Source organism: Balaenoptera borealis, assembly GCF_965194805.1.
Source record: "Balaenoptera borealis genome assembly, chromosome: 14".
NCBI classification, from domain to species: domain Eukaryota; kingdom Metazoa; phylum Chordata; class Mammalia; order Artiodactyla; family Balaenopteridae; genus Balaenoptera; species Balaenoptera borealis.
Window position 1 is genome coordinate 86,818,549 of NC_138875.1, and position 20,884 is coordinate 86,839,432.

At 46.7% G+C, this 20,884-nt stretch overlaps 1 protein-coding gene across 2 annotated transcripts in view; it reads left to right on the plus strand.

The window, feature by feature from the left end:
* Positions 1-20,884, plus strand: part of TMEM132B (transmembrane protein 132B) — a 420,187-nt gene that overhangs the window by 262,342 nt on the left and 136,961 nt on the right. The gene's annotated exons all lie outside the window — the stretch shown is intronic.

A 20,884-nucleotide genomic window follows, 5' to 3' on the forward strand; every position in this document is an offset into this window, starting at 1 on the left:
GAAAGGGTCTGGCACGTTATATAGTCTCAATGAATAATGTTAGCTATTACTGTTACTACTAATAGTAATCCACACTATTATAAATCCTTAAAATGCAAAAGGCAGATTTGTTGATCTTTGGCAATAAAGAAGGGAGAAGCTGGGAAAAAAAATACTAATCAAAGAAAGGATATGTGTGTTGGTGTGTGTGTGTGTTTTTTGAAGCAGTGTCTTTATTCTTTCTTGACTTTTTTTTCTGAGTTTCCTGAAAAGGCCAGCGGACCAGATGGCTTCCATATGTGGTTTTTGCCTGGGATAGATCGTTTTCAAGGGTTTGCGGAATTCTTTATTTTAAAAAAAGGAATCTGAAGGTGTGTGTGGTCACTCCTGTAGTTCATCAGGAATTTGATTGCACCTCCAGCCCCTGTGGTTGGGTAGAGCCACATGACCATTTCTGGCCAATGAGTCGTGAGTGGCGGCGTGTGTAATTCACATGTACTTTCATGCCGGAGCATTTATTTACTGCTGCGGAACTTTCCGGAACTCTTCCCCAAGGGATTGGTCCTGGCGTCAAATGACAGGCAATAGGCCAGGGATCAACACAATTTTTCTGTAAAGGGCCAGGTAGTAAATATTTTTCGCTTTGCACAGTGTGCAGAAAAGCAGTAAGCAAATGAGTACGCCATGTTCTGATAGCCCTTCAGTTTACGAAAGCCGGAGGCTGGCAGAATTTGGCCCGTGGGCCTCAGTTTGCTGATCTGCAGAGGAGGGCACCCAGCCGGTCCCTGCCAGACCTGTCACATGAGCAATGAACTAATTTTTTCAGCCAATCTCAGTTCTGGGGTGGTTTGTGGCCTCTGCATACCTAGACTGATAGAAGGTGAAATGGGGTCAATTTCTGGTTTATAAAAGTGAGGCAGCTTTCCTGGGAAGATGGTCAGGATGAATCCCCAGACCATGTCAGTTAAGTCTGCATTTATTGATCACCAGCTGTGTGCTCCTAACTGTTTTGATGCTTCTAAAACGGTTCCCAGGGAACAGTCAAAAAATGTGTCCTTGTGAAAAGGATCCGAGAGCAGGAGGTCCTGACAGGCCTGCGGGGATGATGGGGGTAAAGATTTTTTTTTTTAAAGTTCTTTCATGCACATTAAAAAAATATGTATTTATCAAGGCTGTACCGGGTCTTAGTTGCCGCACGGGGTAATCTTCCTTGTGGCATGCCGGGGGATCTTAGTTGCGGCACGCATGCGGGATCTAGTTCCCTGACTAGGGATCGAACCTGAGTCCCCTGCATTGGGAGCGTGGAGTCTTACCCACTGGACCACGTGGGAAGTCCCAAGGTAAAGACTTTTATTTGTTTTCCAGTCTACCTTGCTAACGCTCTCTCCTGTGAGCCCCTCCTGGGTCTCGTGTCTGTTTCAGCCACGCCATCCGTCACGCTGCATCCTCTTTATGTTTATTCTCGCGTCTCACCCATACAATCTCTCTGTGCTCCTCCAAGGAGAGAACTCTGCCTTATTCATCTCTGTGTCCTCGGAGGCTGTCGCTTCGGAAATTCCTGTGGACCCTCAAATCCTGAGCCTGAACTTCTGGAATTTTATTTATAATTTCTGTAGCAAAATCCACAGAATTTCGAATTCCCACTTAAAATCTCTGCTCTATTGGCTGGAGAACCTCTTTCCAAAGCACGCCCTACTCCACTTCCTTTATGATTGTCTCTTTTTCTCATCTCGGAGACACATCCTCGGCCCATGGCGCTCCCTCCCCTACACCGGCTGGCAGGTTTGGGCTGGGACGTGCCCTTGTACAGCCTGCCCTTCTGAAGTTCATGCACGTTTTGTGACTCAGAGGGGACTTTTTATTCTGTTGCTTGATAATAAAGCTGCGTGTACACAGTGACGAGAGGCTGAGAGATGGGGGAGCTGCCAGGAACTGTGTCCTTTGCTCCCACCCTCTCGTCATGTTCTTCACGGGGATTCATCCGTCTCTCCCTCAAGACTGTCTTTTTCCTCCTGATTTTGCTTGGCTTGAACATTTGCTTTCAAACGTGGTTTGCTGATGTAATTCTACCGCTGTGGGTCCCGTGTGGGGTGGAAGGTGAATCAGCCCCCGTGCTCGGAGCTGGAATTGGGGCCTGCTTTCTGGGGTTCCCCGATGTCTGCATCAACCAGAACCTGCTTCTGCTGTTCACCGGGGCCTGATGCAGTTCAGCTGGAACGCGAGCATTTAGTGTGTGCGGGATCCTTGCAGGGGTCAGGGCATCAGGAACAGGCAGTTCTGCTCGCCAAGTGTTTGCAACCCTGAGAGGGCAGGCAGGCGCACACAGCCCACCAGGCGTCCTGGAGGCTGGTGATGTACGCAGGGGGAGGGTGAGAGAGAGGAGGGGACAGTCAGTTTGACCGGGGAGAGGATCTTACAGGTGATGGTGGAGCTGCCAGGGGCTCTCGTAGGGCAAGCCTGGAAGAAGAGGATCCTGGGGCAAAGGGAGAGGCCGGGCAGAGGCCCTCGGGGGTGCACGTCCAGGTGAGCCTGGATCAGAGGCCCTCGGGTGCACACGTCCAGGTGAGCCTGGATCAGAGGCCCTCGGGTGCGCGCGTCCAGGTGAGCCTGGATCAGGGGCCCTCGGGCGCGCGCGTCCAGGTGAGCCTGGATCAGGGGCCCTCGGGCGCGCGCGTCCAGGTGAGCCTGGATCAGGGGCCCTCGGGCACGCGCGTCCAGGTGAGCCTGGGTCAGGGGCCCTCGGGCGCGCGCGTCCAGGTGAGCCTGGATCAGGGGCCCTCGGGTGCACGCGTCCAGGTGAGCCTAGATCAGGGGCCCTCGGGCGCGCGCGTCCAGGTGAGCCTGGGTCAGGGGCCCTTGGGTGTGTGCGTCCAGGTGAGCCTGGATCAGGGGCCCTCGGGTGCGCACAGGCAGGCACATGCAATGGCAAGAGCAGGAACCGCCTCCAGACCGGCAGGTGGGGATGAGGTGACCTGAGTGCCCTCCTAATGGAGAGCAGGGCCGCTGTGAGCAGGGCCTGGGTGGCGATGAGCACAGCTGCGGTGTGACGGGTGTGTCTCAGGATGACGCCCCTGGTGGGGCAGGAAGAAGGAGAGGCAGAGGCCTGCCGTGATGTCACGTCAGTGAGACTGGCGAGTGGGAGGGAGGAGGGCAGAGATTCCAGGGAGGAGTCTGGCCGGAACCAGCAGGAGCCGGGACAGAGTCCACGTGGCAGACCAGAGTGGAGTAGGAGGCCAAGGTGTTACAATGTGGGCCGTGGGATGGGGCCTGGAGGAAAGCTGTGGTTCACGTGTATTTATTTTCAAGGGTTGCTCACGGCCTGTGACCACGGTGGCGTCACTGGCTGTACTTGCCCTCCCTCTGCAAACAGCTGAAACCTGGCCAGAAGACATGAAACGACTGTTTTCAGACATGAAACTGGTGGCACAGACCTGTGATCCACGAGGGAAGGAAACAAAGGCGGCTGCGACCCCAGGAAGCCAGCCAGGGTCACTTGGTTTGGGGGGGACCTTGCAGGGACTGGGGAGCTGTGAGCTACATAATTCCCGGAGATTCTTCAGGGCTGGGGGTCAGTCAAGTTCGGAGCAGCTGGGTGGAAGTCGGGGCCTGGACTGTGCCAGGAGCACGGCCCCTGGAGGTGAGACGTATGTTCAAAGAGTCAGCTGTCTGGGGTGCCCACCTCTCAGGACGGCTGGCCTGGGAACCCCGCTGGGAGCACGTCCTGCCCTGACTTGCTGTCACACTGAGTAGCATCATTGCGATGACCCATGTGGGCGCTGGGAATCGAAGGACCAACGAGAATAGAGGAGGGTGGAGTCCTGTTCACAGAGCCACCCAGCGGGAGGATCATTGCTCACCTGGTTGTTTTTATCTTCCTTCTGCGCCCTAACACCCCCAGTGTACAGACGAGGCCAGGTATGGAGTCATGAATGTTTACATTATTTGCACACTCAAAGGTCACACCAGCGATTGATGTCATAAGTGTGTTGCCTTACAGCTCAGTCTGGGTGTGATCCCAGCATCTTCTCAGGACCTCAGCATCTGTCCATTGCACAGTCCCTTCCAGAACACCCATCAGTCTTGTGCCTACGTGGAGACAGCTAGGTCTCCTCAGGCTTGGGCTGGTTACTACTTTCTCTGGGACCATGCAGATTAACGCAGGGAGGGGGCTAAAACTGAGGCTGCCGGGAAGACTGTCTCTTAGCTCCAGGGCAGGGACCCTCTTCTGCATCTGGGGAGACACCAACTGTGTTCTTGGCTCAAGTCACCTCGGACGTCGTGGGAGTCTCAGTTCTCAGCAGCCTCCAACTCCGCTGTTACCCCATCTGCTGGTCCCAGGGTCTTGCTGACCAAGGCACATCTTTCTAAAGCTACTGAGAACGCATCTTAATTTTTCTCATTGAACCAAACACATCATCTCTACTCCAGCTGAATCCATCTCCCTCTGGAACCGTGGGAGTAATCACGTTAAGTGTTTCTCTCTTTTTGAGTCGGGGGCCATTTCTCTGTTCTCAAGCCATAGCCCAGAGTCAAAGGATGAAATAAAACTGAGTCCGTCTGAGACCCCAGACTTCAGTGCATGTCATTGACACTGGATTTGAAGGGAAACCACTTCTTTTGAGGACTAGCTACTGACCTCATAAGCAAGGAGCTGGAAAACGTTCATGAAATCTAATCTCGGCCCTTCTTTGTCATCTTTTAATTCTACTCTTTCTGAAGATGATGGACCATCATCCGTGTTGCTTTTCATTTTGGAAGTTTTGAAGAAGCTCTTTAAAATTCAGCTCCTCCCAGAAAGTTATTTTTGTCTTCTATTTTCCCACATCTCCTGTGTTTTTCATTAATGAAGCAAAGGGAAGGGGCGTGGGTCTCTCCCCAGTGGAACCATCTGAGTTATGAGTCTATTTATTGCAAAGGGCTTCCTTAATCATTTGAATGATAAAGGCCATCAGGAAGGTGATCTTAGTGAGAAATAATATCAAAGTTAGTTGAGAATGTTCACTGGGGGAGGTGCTGACTACACCCAAGACAGCAAAGCTGGGAGGTTCTCGAAACTTCTTTAAGTAGAGCATCTCCTGTTGACTGTTTCAAAAGAACATGCACGTCTGGATTTGATGTGAAGCATCTCAGTTTTCAAATGATGACACTCTTTTATTTTATTTTAATTTTATTATTTTTTATGGCCACGTCACGCAGCTTGCGGGATCTTAGTTCCCCGACCAGGGATCGAACCTGGGCCCCCTGCAGTGAAAGTGCTGAGTCCCAACCACTGGACCGCCAGAGAATTCCCCAAATGATGACACTTTAAAAGCACCATGAAGGGCAGCACATCTTCAGACCAGTTTATAAACTTTGTAAGTGGCCCTCTTCCATTGTCTGCTGAAGGTTCTTTTGACTTTATGTTTGTTTCTCTCCAGGACCTCAAAACTCAGCCTAAATCTTACATCCAGGTGGGGCATTCCTTTCAGGCTTTGCCGTGCCTACCGTGCCTGACATCTATTTTACCCCACTGGTCTCACCAAGTCAGGAAAATTGATTGCTCCTCTGCCCCTTCCTCTTGCTATGATCCCACTACCTTCCTCTGTGCTCTTCTTCTTCTTCTTCTTCTTTTCTTTTTCTAGTGACAGAGACATCAGTGGTTTGATGGATAGGGAGATCTTCCATGTCTGAAGCAAGGTCCTGGAGCAACACGCCCCTGTGTACAGCAGATGTCAGGCAGGACATGGCAGTAGTCTTTTCTCTGTGCTATTCTTCGGGTCTCCAGCAGGGGTCCTCCTCTTCTTTCTGCCCTTCTGAACCTCATCTACCTTTCAAGGGCCAGCCCAGTTCCAACATCTTCTGAGAAACCCTCTTCAACTGGATTTTGAATTCATTTTGCCCCGATTCTGTGCATGAGGTGGTTTGATGGAAAATACACTGGTCTCAGGGTCCCTAGCTTCATTGATATATTTTACGGGAGGCTCTCCTCAAGCAACAGAGACCCAACTCTAATGTCTTAATCCATAAAGGAAACAAATTAGCTCATATAATAAGAAAATCCAAGGGGACCTCTGACATCAGGCACAGCTGGATCTAGGTGCTATAATAATACCAGCAGGAATCTGTTTCTCCATCTTTTGGATTTCTCTAGGTTTTGTTAATTTCCACTGGGGTGACAAGATGGCCCATAGCAGCTCTAGGCTTTCACCCTCTCAGTGGTGCAATCTTTTCACCATGGATACTTCTCTTTCCCCGTGGTTCCAACAAAAATCTCAACTTGTGTTTCATTGGCCCAACCTGAGTCATGTGTCCATCTCTGAACCAATCACTGTGACCAACGAAATGGAACACATTGATTGGCCTGGGCTGTCCCATGACAACCCCTGGAATTTCAGATGAACCTATAGGGCCGTCTGAGCCACAAGGACTAAAAGTGTGGCATGCGTTTTTCTACTGTTATCAGAAAAAAAGGAAATAGATGCTAGGTTGGCTAAAATCATATACGTCTGCTACACTCGGCTCTCCAACAAAATTAGAAAATTTAGAATTTGTGAACCAGGACTCTCAGCCAGTTTTATCCCTAAGTAGATAGTAATCCATTTCTTTATTAAAATAAATGAATACATAAATATTTTTGTTTTTATTCGCTGTGTGATGTGCTTGGTTGTGTCTCTCTGTGCTGAACAGGAAGAAAGGGACAGCTTCTGATGAGCCTGGCGGTGAAGCTGGACTTCTCAAGAATGACCCAGATAATTAAGTATCGTTATGACAAGTGCTGTTAAAGGAGAAATATTAGGAGCTTTAGAGTGTAAAACAGGGAAGTCTGGTAGAGTCGAGGAGTGATGGCTTTTTTGAAGAGGGGACCTCAAACTGAGACCTGAACGGTAAATTTAGGTTTATCACTTTACAGCAGGGTCCTTGCAATCTCAACCCGCTCTGGTTTGAAAGGAAGTGGTGGGCGGGTTGGGGGATGGGTGTTGTTTCCACATGCTCATTAAACCCAGAACGGATACTGACATATCTAGCAGCATGGGTTAAATTTCTATAAAGACTTCTTAATAAAAAAAAGCTTCTTTGAATTTCCTGAGGATGATTACCACCTTAAAAACTTGGCTGTCCTTTCTCTGGAGGTAAACTTGGCTGATCCCTAATCAGCAGCCGGTGAACTTCGGGTCTATATAATTATGTTGGTATTTTTGCTCTTTTTGAACCATCCACAAAGCCTCATGCCCAGCACCCACAAGCCCATGTTAAAAGCTGACTAGCCAAGCTTAGGGATGGCATTTGGCCCCAAGAATGAAGTTTCCCACTAGAAAGCTAACTGGTCCCCAGGATGTTGAAACGTTCAGCCTTAGTCTTGAAATTCTCATGATCCAGTGATTCCAACTTAAAGTTTGCAGGGTCAGAATTGATCTCCCCAATATTAAGTACACTAAAAGCATTGAACGTCTCCTTCTGAGCTAAAGCTTCCAACTGATAACATTTCCAATCCTCTCCTGACCCAGACTACTTAATTCAAATCTTACTTGTGAGCAAATGGGTTTTCATTAGTGGCAGGATATTTTTAAAGTGCACTTTTCATAGTGCTCTGTTAGCCGGCCCTCCCTGGAGACTGGAGTGGGAGCTCACCCTGTGGTCTGAGTCGCTACATCCTTGGTGATAAAATATCGTCACCATAGATTGGATGTTGATGGGCTGGGCTCAGAGTGTGATGTGCATTTCAGAATCACATTTCTTCTCCCTTTTCTAAGATAAACACTCTGTTAGTTGTTTATAGATTTCCCCCTCTTTGTGCTGATGACTTCTCACGTTTTTGATGTATAAAAGCAATTTTATTTCTCTTGCATTTTCTCTATCTACGATTGTGATTGCCTGCACTGACTGTCCTTGGAAACCCATGAGTGTGCACTTGAAGAAAATGAACAAGCGAAACATCCAGTCACTTTACAGCAGGGTCCTTGCGATCTCAACCCGCTCTGGTTTGAAAGGAAGGTCTGGAGCCGCAGCTCAGCTCGAGGTTCTCTCTGCTGGGAGGGAAAGAATTAGAAGGATGGTAAATGGAGGGCGATTTCTTCCTCTCCTGTGTGGTCCAGGAAAGTCACTCAATATCTGTCCATTTGAAAGGTTGACCCGATGCTAATGGTGAAAAAATATTAACAGGAAGCCAGTGAATTTCTTCTCTGCCAGAGGTCACCTCTGCTGGGAGAGGACGTCAGTTGGCCCTGGGCAGCTGTGAGGTGAGAGGTGGCCCTTTGGACTCTGTGGGCTGTTCTCTGATTCAGTCCAGGATGTCAGGTGTCTGCTTGGGGCCGGGTTCCCTCCCTCTTTAGCTTTGGGATCAGGGGATGGGCAGAAAGTGACCATGATCTGCAGAATTAAAGCCAGTCTGAACGGACACCAGCCATCGCTGCATAGTGTGGACCGAGGGACACCGGGCACCTTTGGTCTGCACGGTAATTGCTGTGTGCAAGTTACACAGTTGCCCTGCGCCTGGGTTCTGGAACCGATTTCCAGACCAGACTGCGAGACTCTTAGCCCAAGGCTGAGCTTAGCAATCAGCCTCAGGGGCATAGGGTAATTATTTATTTTGCTAAATAACACAGACAACGCTCTGGCTTAATTATAGTAGTTTCGCTGGGAAAAAGAATGGTGGTGTTTTCTATGTCACTGTCTGTCATTAATGAGACTTTGCTCGCTTTTATTGGCAAGACTCGGCCGTGCCCTTTGGTTTGAAATGATTTTCTAATGTGCCCGTGTTGTTTATGAAAGAGGAACGTTTCCAAACTATCTTTTGGAGGTGAAATCATTGTGTTTTGGGAAAGCCTGAATGTTCATCTCTTCCTGGGTTTCAAGACTTGACTGTGTAAAAATAAACCATCTTCGTATGTCTCCATATCATCAGTATTTGTTTTAATCCCAGCATTAAGAATCCCAAGTGTCAGGACTCTTTTCAGGGGTCCTAACGATTGACCCCACTGACAATCAAGGGTCCTGGGTCTGAGTCCCAGCCCTGTCCCTAGGTAGCTGCGCAGGGCAACTGAGTAACTTGCACACAGCTATTACCGTGCAGACCAAAGGTGCCTGGTGTCCCTTGGTCCACACAATAATTTGCCTTGGGCAAATTCTTTAACGTTTGTGAATCTCAGTTTCCTAATATGTAAAACAAGGGGGTTCATTCTTCTATTCACATATTAGCTGAGTGGCTACTGAGGCAGGCCCTGTTGTAGGTACAGTACTAGGAATAGAGCGAGAGAAGTAGACAAGATTCCTAGTCACCAAGAGTTTATATTCCAGTGGGAAAGACAGACAGTAAGCACATAAGTGAATAAATGAGATCATTCTATGACACAAATAAAAATGTCATTGAGACAGTTGGGAATGGAGGGGGGAGGCTGCTTGTGAGAGGGGCACAGGGAAATCCTCTCTGAGAATGGGGATATTGGGAAATGGTGGTATTGGAAAACTGAACAAAGCAAAGGAGCCAGATCTGCAAAATTTGGAGGACAGGCCGTTCAGGCAAAGGAAAGAGCAAATTCTCAGCCATGCAGGCAGGTCCCTTGAAGTGTCATCCAGCTCTAAAATCCAGAGAATTATGTGCCAGGCATTTCTTTTTTGTTTTTTTTGGCCACGCTGCACGGCATGAAGGACCTTAGTTCCCCAACCAGGGATTGAACCCGTGCCCCCTGCAGTGGAAGCACGGAGTCCTAACCACTGGACCACCAGGGAAGTCCCCAGGCATTTCCAACTGTGTCCCACAGTTCTTTCAGGCTCGCTTGAGTCAACGCTGTTTACTTACTGTCCTGGGTCTGATTTTTGTGTCCTTACTGAGGTTTAGCTGGTGTCCTAAGCACCTTACTATTTATTATGTGTTAAACCTCCCTTCTCTCCTGGCCTCTTGCTTCACTCTCTGCCTCCACCAAGTGAAATTCAGGCTGGGACTTGCCCTCTATCATCTCTGTCAGTTTCATGCTCCACAGGCACACCTCGTTTTATTGTGCTTCGCTTTGCATATACTGTGTTTTTTGTTTTTTACGAATTGAAGGTTTGTGGCAACCTTGCGTCAAGCAAATCTGTGGCGCCATTTTTCCAACAGCATTTGCTCACTTCGTGTCTCTGTGTCACATTTTGGTGATTCTCGCAACATTTCAGACTGTTTCGTTATTATTATGTTATGGTGATCTGTGATCAGTGACCAGCGATGTTATGATTGTCATTGTTTTGGGCTGCCACAAACTGTGCCCATGTAAGACCTCGAACTTGGCTGATAAATGGTGTGTGTGTTCTGACTGCTCCACCAACTGGCCGTTACCTCATTTCTCTCCCTCTCCTCGGACCTCTCTATTTCCTGAGACACAGCAATATTGAAATCAAGCCAATTAATAGCCCTACAATGGCCTCTTAAGTGTTCAAGTGAAAGGAAGAGTCTCAGGTCTCTCACTTTAAATCAAAAGCTGGAAATGATGAAGCTTAGTGAGGAAGGCAGGTCGGAAGCTGAGACAGGCTGAACACTAGGCCTCCTGCACCAAACAGTTAGCCAAGTTATGAATGCAAAGGAGAAGTTCTGGAAGGAAATTAAAAATGCTACTTCTGTGAATGCACTGAAGAACGCTAAACAGCCTTATTGCTAATATGGAGAAGTGATAGTGGTTTGAACAGAAGGGCCAACCAGCCACAACATTCCCCTAAGCCAAAGCCTAATCCAGAGCAAGACCTTAGCCATCTTCAATTCAGTGAAGGCTGAGAGAGGTGAGGAAGCTTCAGAGGAAATTTTGAAGCCAGCAGAGGATAGTTCATGAGGTTTAAAGGACGAAACCATGTGTACATAACATAAAAGTCCAAGGGGAAGCAGCAATTGCTGATGTAGAAGCTGCAGCAGGTCCTCCAGAAGACCTCACTAAGATAGTTAATGAAGATGGCTACACTAAACAACAGTGTAGACAAAACAACCTACTCTTGGGAGAAGATGCCATCTAAGACTTTCATAGCTGGAGAAGAGAAATCAATGCCTGGATTCAAAGCTTCAAAGGACAGGCTGACTCTCTCGTTAGGGACTATTGCAACCGGTGACCTGAAGTTGAAGCTAATGCTCATTTCCCATCCTGGAAATCCTAGGGCCCTGAAGAATTATGTTCCATCTACTCTGCCTGTGCTCTACAGATGGAACAACAAGGCAGCTCATCTGCTTACAACGTGATATACTGACTATTTAAAACCCACCGTTGAGAACTACTGCTCAGAAAAAAAAGATTCCTTTCAAAATATTACTTCTCAGTGACAATGCACCTGGTCACCCGAGAGCTCTGATGTACAACGAGATTAGTGTGTTTTCATGCCTGCTAACGCAACGTCCATTCTGCAGCCCACGGATCAAGGAGTAATTTCAACTTTCAAGTCTTATTCATTAAGAAATACATTTTGTAAGGCTATATCTGCCACACATAGTGATTCCTCTGATGGATCTGGGCAAAGTCAATTGAAAACCTTCTGGGAAGGATTTGCCATTCTAGATGCCATTAAGAACATTTGGGATTCATGGGAAGAGGTCAAAATATCAACAGGAGTTTGGAGGAAGTTGATTCCAGCTCTCGTGGATGACTTGGAGGGGTTCAAGACTTCAGTGGAGGAAGTCACTGCAGATGTAGCAGCGCAGGAAATAGCAAGAGACCTAGAAATAGAGGTAGAGCATGAAGATGGGACTGAATTACTGCAGTCTCATCATAAAACTTTAACAGACGAGGAGTTGCTTCCTGTGGATGAGTGAAGAAGGGACTTTCTTGAGATGGAATCTGCTCCTGATGAAGATGCTGTGAAGATGGTTGAAATGACAACAAAGGATGTAGAATATGACATAAACTTAGTTGATAAAGCAGTGGCAGAGTTTGAGAGGACTGACTCCAATTTTGAAAGAAGTCCTACTGTGGGTAAAATGCCATCAAACAGCCCTGCATGCTACAGAGAAATCACTAGTGCAAGGAAGAGTGAATCAACGCGGCAAACTTCACTGTTGTCTTATTTTAAGAAACTGACACAGCCACTCCAGCCTTCAGTAACCACCACTCTGATCATTTAGCAGCCATCAACACCAATGCAAGACCTCCCACCAGCAAAAAGATTACAACTTGCTGAAGGCTCAGTTGATGATTAGCATTTTTTTTCGCAATAAAGTATTTTTAAATTGAGGTATATACATCTTTTTAGACATAATGCTGTTGCACACTTAATACACTATGGTATAGTGTAAACATAACTTTTAGATGCACTGGGAAACTGACATTCATGTGACTCAATTTATTGTGGTCTGGAACCAAACCTGCAGTATCTCTGAGGTATTCACTTTTCTTACCGCTCTCCCAGTGATTAGAAATTGCCTGAAAAATAATATGCAATTTAAGATTGTAATTCACCAATTATTTTCAGCAAGGTCTAATGATGAAAAGTGCTGGCACTTCTAACCAGTGTTGATATTATTCTAATTCATGAGGTCGATTAGGAGAACCAGGCAGCGACTAAATAATTGATGTCTTCAGCTGGCAAGGCACTAATTCTTCCTATGAATACGTTATGCCTTTATGTGTCTACCTGGTATCTAGAAATGAACTACTCACTGACAATGTCCGATGCATCTCAATACACTGCTAAAGAGTGAATAGGCTTAGAGTCTGGTTCACATCCTTTTGGGCAGGCCTGGACCTGGCTTCCCACCACCTTGGGATCCATTGACCCAGGGAGTCCCACCTGGATGGACAGGCTCTGGCTCTTAGCCCCATTTCCAGTGAACACTACCCTCCACATATTATTGTCATTTTCTCAGGCCAGTTGCTCCATGGTCCATCTGGTTAAGCTAACCTCCTGAAGGGGCATCTGGTCAACCCACTAATCCGGACCCATGGTCAACCCATCTTCCAAACAGTTATTTATCATGATTATTGAGTTTTCTTGGTGCCCTCTTAAATTTTATGCCCTAATTCTGGCCCTGATGTCAGGCTTCAGTGACAACAGGAGGGTTCCTTCTTCCTGATGGCCCATGTTCCATGAAAGCATGTTGGCACAATCAGGCCACGATATTGCCTCAGTTCACTTGTTTGTTCAGGCTAGTGTTTGTCTGGTCTCTAAAAATTGCTTGGAGGATCCACATATAGAAATGTGTCTAGATATCAGGCAGCACTAGCCCCTCTCATGCTGGATTCCACTTATTAGTCTCCTGACCTTGGAGAACTCAGTGTCTTCATGTATTCCTTCCTTCCTTCCTTCATTCATACATGCATTCCTTCATTTTGAGTGCCTAAAAACGTGCTTCAGTTTTTCCATCTGAAACTTGGTGTAACGATATCAACTTTAATAATATATAATAAAACAATAATATAATCCTATCTAGACTCTGTATTCAGATCTTTGCATCGCCAGCCCCTTGGGGTCATTCAAATGTCACCTCCAAAGGCAGACCTTCTCTGACCATGAACCCAAAGTTGTCCTTCTTCACCAGTGTCTATCACATCAGCCTGTTTTCATTCCTCTCTAGCAGTTGCATTTTGAAATTCTGCTTTTGTGTATTTATCGTTTGTCTCTCTCTGTTTTAGAATGTCAGCTCCATGGGGGTAGGGACCTTATTGGTTCTTTTAATACTGTTATATCCTCAGCACCTAGAAGACAGTCTGGTGCGTAATAGATGCTCGTGAAATTATTTGTTGAATGAAGGTCAGGGTGTGGGTCAAATGCCTCTCTGATGTTTGTGAGAGTGTTTTGTTTCTTTTCAAGCTTCATATATATGATGAAAGGTAAATGCTTGGAGGACTTTGGCCCAGCAGTCTCTGGGAAAAGTAATTTTAGTTCGTGGAATCTTGGCCATCTCATCTGTAAAATGGCAGGAATGATAGTATGTGCCTTGTAGGACTGTTGTGAGTGTTAATTTGATAAGATAGCATACGAATAGCACTTGGCCTGGGACTAAGTGTTAAGTCACCGTGGTGTGATGAGTTCATGGCACCAGCCTCCATCTTCAGTGAATTCCAGAAATACCCAGAATTTATTTAATGTCCCATTAGAGACTTTTTTTCATTATCAATTGATCCAGCCCTTTAAAACCCATTGCAGTGTGAGGTCATTTTCAAAATGGTGAGTTCTCTGAGTTTACTCTTTGGTTGTTAAATTGGAACTTTCACAAATTCATCATGAATCTCCAGGTGTGATTTAAGTGGAGGTGAGCTTTCGTGGACTCCTCCTAGGTCTAAGTCTTGTCCTCTCCTAGAGCGTCTCTCTCTTCTGTGTGATGTTCATTCAATAATTTTTTACTGAGCACCTACTTGGTGCCAGGTTCTGTTCTTGGAGCTGAGTGGAGAATAAGATAGGAAAGGTCCTTGTCCTCATGGGCTTATTCTATTGATGGAGAAGTAACATACATATGCACAAGTTAAGTGAACACACATACATACATGTAAACTATGTGCAGGGGTAGATGCTATGAAGACATAAGACAGTATAATGCAATAGAAGAGGGATATGCTTGGTTGTGAGGGGGGTGGATGATTATTTTAGATAAGGTGGCAGAGAAGACCTCCATGAAAGGGTGGCACTGAAGGAAATGGGAGGTCCAGGCACGTGGGTGTCTAGAAAGAGCATCTAAGGCAGAGGGAGGAGAAATTGGAGAGGCCCTGAGGCAGGGGTGTGGTGTGCTTGGTGTGTTTGGCAAAATGAAGTTGGCCAATGCCACTGGAGCACTGGCTAACTTCTTTTTGCCGCACAGAGGGGGAAGCCATGCCTGAGAGATGCTGGAGCCTTTGTCTTTTGGGTCTGGTAGGCCTTGGTGAGGACTGTGGATTGTACTGAGTGAGGTGGGAAGTTATGGGAAAGAGTGGCTTATGTTTTCAAAGGATATCTTGGCTGCCCCTGGGGAGTCATTTCTGGGGGAGGGACAGAAGCAGGGAGACCAGCGAAGGAGCTGTTGTGATGGTCCAGGTGAGAGATGACTCTGGCTTGGGTTAGGCTGCTATAGAGCAGGGAGTGAGGAGCCCTCAGAATCTGGGCTTATTCCGACGGTGGAACTGATTGGACTTGCTGACATTTTGGAGCCCTGGTGTGTGAACGAAAGACGGGAATCAAGGATAACAGCAGAATTTCGCCCGCGTGACTGGAAGATGGGCTTGCCCTTTATGGACCCGGGAAGAAGTGCTGGGAGGGGCCGGCTGGGGAACAGGGTGGCGTCCCGTGACAGGTGTTGGCCACAGCAAGTTTGAGATGGCTGTTCAACATCCATGTAGGCAGTCTGGAGATCAGAGGAGAGGTCTGGGCTGGAGACGTGACTTTGGGAGCCCCCAGTGTAGAGTGGGTATGAAACACAATGTCATTTCATGGCTTCTTAGATTTTATCATCATCCCCTCAGTTCACCTTTTCCCACAGGAGCTGGACCACATATTGGCTCCTCTCCCATCATTCCCAGTCCTCGTCACGGTCCCACCCAGGTCAGCAGACGGCCCCACGGCAGCCAGGGTGAAGCCGCTTAATGGGATGAGTGCCCAGCGGCGTATGGTGTGAAAACCTGTGCTGCGAGAGAGCAGCCCACGGTGCAGCGGAAGTCACCCTGGTCTTTGTCGTGTCACTAGTGGGGAAGGGAAAACAGGATACAGTCTTTTACGGGTAGATCTCACCAGGGCGACGGGTGAGATCCCTTCCTGTTCGGAGTGTCACTGCTCTGCTCTCCAGAGCAACTTACATGATTCACATGGCGCAGCCGCCTCCGTACCCGGCCTATAGTGTTGTGGAGTTCTGAGCATCTCACGGGCTAGTGGCCAGAAGTAGAAAAAGAGGTTCTTTGTAATTGGGGAGAAAGGAAGAAAGTGCTGGACTATGAAATTCTGAGAGCAGAGGCTCTACCACCTGGCGCTGCAGACCATCTCCATCCTGAGTCTGTGCAGAGGCTGTACCTTTCACAGGGACCTGTGACAGTTTTCCAGCAAAGACCCACTTGTTTGTGTATTTCTGTGACAGTGAGTCATTAGTCTGGACCTGGCACTGGATAGTGAGGGGTGGGAGACATGTGCCTGCCCTTTAGGGTCTGATGTAAGATGCACACGTAAACGAATGAAGTTTACGTGCTAAAATAAGGGCACAGGGATGGTCTAAGGAGGGATTGACAGACCTTCCTGGTGGATCAAAGAAGACATTTCCAAGGCTGTCCCTGTATCTGCCCATAGTGATGACCTGGGGATGGGATTACGATCCAGCTCTGCCTGATACCAGGACCAAGACTTTTATTTTACTGCCAGGGAAGAGAACAATCCTCTCTCTTTCTCTCTCTCCGTCAAAACACTGCTGTGTGGATATATATTTTCATTTCTCTCAGTGTCTGGGAGTGGAATGGCTGGGTCCTATGGTAATTCTATGGTAACTTTTGGAGAAACTGCCAAATTGTGCTCCCGTGCAGCTGTACCATTTTACATTTCCCAGCAGCAATGTGTGACAGTTGCAGTTTCTTCCCTTTCTCCCCAACACTTGTTATTTTCTGTTTTTTCTCTCTCTCTCTTTTTTTTTTTTTTTCAGATGAAAGCCATCCTAGTGGGTGTGAATATCTGTTTGTTTTGGCTTAGACTATTTTAGCTCTGTTTTCTGTCCCTTGCCCAGAAGAGTTTTATTTGGTGCCTTTTGGAAGGATGATTTTGACATGTGGTGTTGGTACGGATAAGAAGTTCCGACCGAAGGAACTGCATAGGCTAAAGCATGGAGGTGGGAAAGCCTAAAGGATGTTCAAGGAATTGCAGACGATCTGGGGTACTGGAAATATGGTGTGTGAAAGGCCAGGAGGTCGAGGTGAGGGGTTGTGATGTGGGGAATCTTGGCTGTCAGACTGAGAAGGAGCTAGTGGGGTATATGAGTGGACAGATTTAGTTCATTGTGCAGTTAGTTTCTAACACCTTTTCTAAATGAAATTTTTTTTGTAGTTACTATGTGTGTACCAAGAAAGCTAATAACTTAGGGTTTGGTTGTGTTTTTTTGCATGGGGAGTTTTGTATTTTTTGGAATGATTTGTTAATTTTTCTAACTTGACCAAAGATTGCAGCTTATACCTCAACAGAACAGGGATATTTTAAATCACATAACTGCAGACAAACTGGAGCAATATTGCTTTAAAAGTTTCTCTTTTTTCATTGGATAGCTAATGAAATGAACAAATAAACGCAAACTAAGAACTACGATAAACATCATGGGAAGATTTACGCGTCTCTTAGGGGTTTAAGTTTCTACCATGTTTACTGGGGAGCAGTGTGCATCCGGATGTTGTTTTGTTCTTTTTTTTTTTTTTAGTCATTAAATGATTTCTCTTTGGTTATACAACAGTACAACGAAGCTAAACACATGGGTAACCCAGAAGCACTAGACCTAGAGTCCAGTCTTTCTAAACAACGCTATCATTTTCTTTCTTTTTCATGTTCTTAAAATGAGAGAGTGTCTAGAACACAGCTTGCATAATACCTGGGGCGCGGTAGGTAAACTGTAGATATTATTGGACCATCTCTAGCAGTCCACACCGGTGCACACGTGCCTTTTCACCTAAAATGATGCACTCTTTTAGGAGTTTGGGATTAACATATACACACTACTATATATAAAATAGATAATCAACAAGGACCTACTGTATGGCACAGGGAACTCTGCTCAATATTCTGTAATCACCTAAATGGGAAAAGAATTTGAAAAAGCATATATATATATATGACTGAATCACTTTGCTGTACACCTGAAACTAACACAACATTGCAAATCAACTATACTCCAGCATAAAATAAAAATTAAAAAAAGTAAAATGATGCACTTTTATGTTCTACTTTTTCATTTACCATTCTATCAGAAGAACTTCCGGTGTTGCCATGGTGTTCATAAACACCCCTTCAGGGCTGCAAATGTCTGTCCAGGGAGTTACCATCATGTCACTGCTTGTCCTCTGTTGGACATTCACAGCTGAGGTGAACCTTGACAGATTTTATCCTGTCCAGTATCTAGTCTTCATCTGTCTGGCAGGTGCACCCCTACTGTGTCATGGGAACCGTCCTCCCCACTCTCAGTCCGTGTTGTTCAGGGTGAGGGTCACGCCCTTCCCTGTTCCCGGTGTGGCCACGTGTCCTGGGGTTGGACACTCCGATGACTTCATCCCTCTAGACACTGTGATTAAGGATTGGGCATGTCACCCAAGTCTTGCCTGTGAGACTCAACCATGAGCTTTTGTGTGAACAGTTTGGAAAAAGAGTTTCTTTCCATGGAGCTTATCAGCAGAAGGATGAGGGGGTCTGGACTCTCAGGCACCACCTCCTGAACCTGGGGTCAACACAAAGAAGTAGAGAGAGACTCTGTCCTGATGATGTTTTTGAGCCCAAGATCCAGTCTGCCCACATTGCAATATTCTGTCATAGGAGCCAATACATTTTCTTTAGTTCTTTTTTTTGTGTGATAAAAAAAAAACTCGTACCCTAAAATTGACCATCTTAACCAGTTTAAAGTCTACCGCACAGTAGTGTTAACTAGAGGTAATTTGTGCAACAGATTTCTAGAAGTTTTCATCTTGTGAAACTAAAAATCTATGCCTATTGAACAGCAACTTTCCCTTTTCCGTCCCCCCAGACCCTGGCAACCACCATTCTACTTTTAGTTCTGAGAGTTTGACTACTTAAAGACCCATATAAGTAGAATCATGCAGTATTTGTCTTTTTTGTGCCTATCTTATTTCACTTAGCGTGATGTCCTAAAGGTTCATCCATGTTGTAGCATATGACAGGATTTCCCTCTTTTTAAAGGCTGAGTAATATTCCACTGTATGTGTGTACCTCATTTTCTTCATCCATCCTTCAGTGGTGGACATCTGGGTTGCTTCCGCCTCTTGGCTATTGTGAATAAAGCTGCAATGAACATAGAGGTGCAAATATGTCTTCAAGATCCTGTTTTCAGTTTTTTTGGCAATATATCCAGAAGTGGAATTGCTGGGTGATATGGTAATTCTATTCCTAATTGTTTGAGGAACCGCCATTCTGTTTTCCATAGCAATTGCACCATTTTACATCGAACCAACAGTGCACAAGGGTTCCCATTTCTCCACATGCTTGCCAACATTTGCTATTTCCTGAATGTGTTTTTTAAAAAAATCCTATCAGGTGTGAGGTGGTATCTCATTGTGGTTTTGATTTGCCTTTCCCTGATGATTATTGATGTTGAGCATCTTTTCATATGCTTGTTGGTCATTTGTATACTTTCTTTGGAGAAATGTCTATTCAAGTCCTATGCTCATTTTAAAAATCAAGCTATTATCTTTTTCTCATTGTTGAATTGTGGGAATCTTTTATATACTATGGAAATTAACCGCTTATCAGACATACAGCTTTGCAGATATTTTCTCCCATTCCATAGGCTGCCTTTTCACTCTGTGGATTGCTTCTTTGGCTGCGGTTTTTCAGTTTGATGCGAGGCAGGGTGGTCTCCACTAGACCCCAGGTTTCGCATCTTCCGGCGGAGTGTCTTTTACCCTTGAAATGGTGAGCTGCCGCGTTTTATTTGTGGCATTGCAGGAGAAACCCTTCACATGCAACTGCTTATTGAAACAGCTGCCTGCTAGTTGAGGCATGTATTCAGCTATAAAATAAAAGCAGTCTTTCTTGTATTTCCATGAGACAGGTGTGTGCAGTGCGCTGGAACCAAGATGAAAGCTTCGTTCCTCACGCCCTAGAGCCTGAGCCTCCAAACCACATTCCTCAGAAGGTTCTCTTGCATGCTGTGAAGACAGATGTGCTCTAGGAAATGTCCAAGAACAGGCCGTATTCAAGGCAGGGAGGCTGTGTAACTCCTCTACATTAAAATACGATTTATTTTGCTTTCCAGTGACCATTTTCAGAAGGCATGTGCAGGTTGAAAATCCCGTTTGCTGGTTATAGCTGGGGTCACCAGGGCAGAGCTGGGCTCCCGCATTGGGGATTGTACATGTGGGTCTAGGACAGCGAGGTGGACCTGCTCCATCTCCCTTCAGGGAAGACTTGCTCTTCGCTGCAAGGAGGACAGTGTGTGACAGCTTCCAGCTGCTACCACCCACCCTCAGGGTCCCTCTGGGCTGCAGAGCTGAGCTGAGGCCACTTTCTCCCCAGGTAGCCCCCAGCCAGTGACTGTGGACCACACGGATTCTGTCTGGGCTCTGGCCGTCCCTGCCCAAGGCCGGACTTGTCTCCCAGGCATCTGTGCTCCAGAGCTCCGCGCTGGGCTGGGCGAGACTTTTTCAGATCTGCATTGCGGTCCGAGCCTCTCCCTGTCCCATCCTGCTCCCTCCTCCTTCTCTCTCTCCTGGGTATCACTGTCAACTTCCTCACTCCCAGCTCCATTTTAGCATCTGCCTCTTGGAGCATCGAAATAACACAGGGTCCAAGATGCTTTCTCTCTTTACATCCCTCATGTTTTTTGCTCCTGAGCCATTGAACCCAGTTTCTTTAGGAGCCATGTCTCAGTGGCTGGTCTTCAAGATTAGGGGTGGGGGGAAGAAATAGCAAAAAGAGGTTGTAAAGAAAAGTTCTGAGTTGGTGTCACTTTGGAAATGAGGGTGGGAGCAAATCCAGACACCATGGGTCCTATCTGGGGAGGCCAGCTCCCCATCTGCGGTCGCTGATTTGTTCAGGGGTCAGAGTAAGGAAATGGTTTGGATGCCTGGACATCTTTTGAGTCGACCTCTTTCTCTGGGAGTCGTTTTCCCTGCTTTATCATCCTGCCTCCCCGTGTTTCTGTAAGTGTTCGTCCTCGCCTAGACCAGGCTAAGAGGGGGAGGACCGTCTTGGTCGGCTTTGCTGAGATGAGGTAGGCACCCTCCCTGTCCCGGCCAGCTCTAGTTAACCCTGAGATCGCAGCTTAGCAGCGCAAAGGAGAATGATTGGCTGGCGTAACTGATGAGTGCAGGGCAGGACTGGCTTC